This window comes from Sorex araneus, chromosome 1, assembly GCF_027595985.1.
Source record: "Sorex araneus isolate mSorAra2 chromosome 1, mSorAra2.pri, whole genome shotgun sequence".
NCBI classification, from domain to species: Eukaryota; Metazoa; Chordata; class Mammalia; order Eulipotyphla; family Soricidae; genus Sorex; species Sorex araneus.
The window spans coordinates 133,972,516-133,975,912 of NC_073302.1; the positions used below are offsets into that span (position 1 = coordinate 133,972,516).

General features: G+C 39.6%; 1 non-coding gene across 1 annotated transcript; it reads right to left on the bottom strand.

The window, feature by feature from the left end:
* Window positions 1-1,203: 1,203 nt before the first annotated feature.
* LOC129401067 (U1 spliceosomal RNA) lies at window positions 1,204-1,365 on the bottom strand. Its single transcript, XR_008628086.1, has one exon. It is a non-coding gene; the product is annotated as a U1 spliceosomal RNA (small nuclear RNA).
* Between the last annotated feature and the right edge of the window lie 2,032 nt (window positions 1,366-3,397).

Genomic DNA, 3,397 nt, shown 5'->3' on the forward strand with positions numbered 1-3,397 from the left:
CTTCGACCTCGAGTGTGGAAAGGTCGAACTGCAGCTGAATCTCAGCAAAACGATGTTTACGAAAGATGAACTAATCCCTGAAGTTCCATTTGCTCTCAGTGGAACAAATATCTCCGAATGCAGCAGCTATGTGAACCTGGGTTGAGAACAACATGAGGAACAACTTGGCACCAGAACTGCGGAGGAGGAAGAAAGCAGTGTGGAACGCTTTCAAAAGCATCGAAGAAGTGGTTAAGAGATCAAAGAAACTCCAGCTCCGGGCACATCTTTTTGACTCCACCGTTCTTCCTGCACTAACATACATCTCAGAGACCTGGGCCCTACAAAAACAGGAGGAGAAAGCTATTAGGGTACCCCAAAGAGGAATTGAAAGAGCCATGCTAGGAGTATCATGTTTCACTCAAATGAAAGAAGGAATCCAGAGTTCAGACTTCCATCGAAGGTCAAGAATCAGGAATGCTGTCTCGTTTGCCAAGGCATCGAAAATCAGATTGGCCGGTCATGTAATGTGATTCAGAGACGACCACTAGACTAGTGCTGTTACCGACTGGATTCCATGAGACGTCAAAAGATTGCGTGGCCGCCCACCAACGAGATGGTCAGATTTTTTTGTCAAAACCCTGATTTGAGGCTCTTCCTGTTCCTGGAGCAAGCAGATATCATTGGGCTACACTAACACGTGACAGGGACAAATGGAGACATTACTGGCGCCTGCTCAAGCAAATTGAAGATCAACGGGATGACAAGTGATACAAGTGAAATATTTCTCTCCACTAGGATGCAAGTGGGATATTGATCTCTGTGTCAGTTTTATTCACTGTTGTGTTCCCATTAATTAGACTAATGCCTGTCTTATAAATTGACAGTGAATATTTGTTCAATCACTCTTATAAATAATTTCAATTGATAATCATTGTGGATAAATGCCTAATCTAAGATCAATGAACCTGAGGAAGAATAAATAATAGTATGGGTTTTGGAAGGAGAAGGACGAGGAATTTTCTGAGTCACACCCAGATCTTACTCCTGGCTCTGATCTCAGGGATAACTCTTGGTGGACTCTGGTCAGCCACATGCAAGGCAAGTGCCCTACTTGCTGCACTATCTCTATTGTCTAAAAGTCTTATTTTCTCTTGGTCTGATTTGTTTTTGGAGCCATATGTGGTGGCATTATGGAATTCTTTTATCAACGCTTTTTTTTTACAGGGAAGAGCAGTAATGCAGTCCCCCCATCATGAATTACGAAGTTGATTTCCCCACATTTGGGGAAATTGCAGTGGTCAGCACATACAGAGTACAAAGGTTAAACCTCGCCCTGCGAAAACCATCTCTGTGATCCTGGTCTCTTCCCTGCCAGCAAAGTATAAAACGGATAAATTTGTTTGAGGAGTGGAATGGTTCAATTGTTAACTGCATGTCCCTTGAACTCACAATTGTGTTCAGGTTGTGCTTCCTTGTCAATCACATTTTCTTCCTGTAAAATGAGGAGACTGAGATTGGTCCTTCTCTGGTAGAGTTCCTATGAAGAGTAAATGAAATATACATTGTTTGTGTGACAGTAATCCCACTGTTGTTGCTTATTTGCACATAATGCACTCAGTCTAGCTATGTTATATTTATAATAGCTTTTCTCTTCTTTTGTTCTTCTCCTTTCATTCTGATGGCACAGAAGTCATGGAGCAACTATTTTGTGCATGCAAACAATCTGCCAGTTGTCAAGGCGAGTGGTAGTCTCTTAATTCTCATGTTTACCTTAACTGCCAGAATGACAGTGCATGCAGATAACATGAGCAAGAAAAACTCTTCCCTGGTGATTTTATAGCTTTAGAAAAGACTTTTTCTGGCAATCCCCTATTCTACACTACCTCTTCACCCGCCCACCAAAAACAATGTCTAGAGTAATAAAATATCTTAAAGACATTTGTTTAAAATTTCTTTGAGCATTTTTCTCTCTCAGACAACTGTTCTCACTCACATCCCTGAATTAAGTGTTCATGCTTCACATTTCATCTCTTGTGATTGCTCTCCACTTTTATGAAGAAGTGCACCTTAGGTTGTTAGAAAACCCCTCTTCAGGCTAGTTCAAGATTCGCCCAGCTACTGACTTTTATTTTGACCTCCTGCTTTATTCAGAATAAGACATTTCTATCCTTTCCATGGACTTAACCTGGATATTTGAGGGTAATCTCTATCTCACAAAAAATTCCTTGTATGCCATTCCTTCTATGGCAAACTTTCTAGATCCTTTTTCATCCTACCCACCTTCTTTGATTTTTTTTTCAAATACAAGAGCTATCTATTGGATTATGATCCCAATGGCATACTCCAAAATTATAAGTATGATATAAGTTATATTTTTCCCTGGCATTTTCAATTTCTCATCTGGCATTTTAAATTTCATCTTTGAAATGTAGTGGGGCCATGTACATTTGTAGGAACTGTTCCACATTGTTAGGTCAAGGGCAAGATCTGTAGCACTGTAGCACTCTCATCTCATTGCTCATGGATTTGCTTGAGCGGGCACTAGTAATGTCTCCATTGTGAGACTTGGTGGCAACATCATGGTGAGTCAAAATCCTCAGTATCACATGAGCTTCTATTAAATCAGTTCTCTGGTTTCCTTATAAATTTAGAATCAATGTTCTGTTTTCTACATATGGTCCTGAATTGGGGCTGGACTACACATAGTTTCTTACAGTAAGCTATATACTGTGCTCCATCAAGTTTCTTGTGTTTTTTTTTTGGCTTTTTGGGTCACACCTGGCGATGCACAGGGGTTACTCCTGGCTCTGCACTCAGGAATTACCCCTGGCCGTGCTCAGGGGACCATATGGGATGCTGGGATTTGAACCCGGGTCGGCCGCGTGCAAGGCAAACGCCCTACCCACTGTGCTATCTCTCCAGCCCCTCCATCAAGTTTCTTAAGAAACAAAAGAGGCTACAAATTTTGTGAAAGGAAGAAAGACAAGCTTGAGATACATCTGGAGGAACTATAGAAAGTCTAAATTGGCACAAAGAACATATTAATTAAATTCATGAACCTAGTGTGATTTGAGGACTCAAATAAGAGAGAAATAAAAATTTCAAATCTTATTCTGTCTAATAATTTTTACCTTGAAATCCATGAAAGTAGTTCAGAAAGTCTGTGATCTCCTCAAAGAAAAATATAATAAACATACTATAAATAAGTGTAGTATGTATTTTTTTACATATTAAGATATTTGGGCTCTCACCAGACTCCTAAAGAGTACATAACCAAAACAGAGATTAATAATCACAAATAACTTTTAATTTTATAAAGAACATTTCATCCATACATGTTAAAAAATTTTGGGACCTGGACGGCATCATGTAATTCAGAAAAAGGAAAAATAGTGGATGATCTCATTCATCTCAT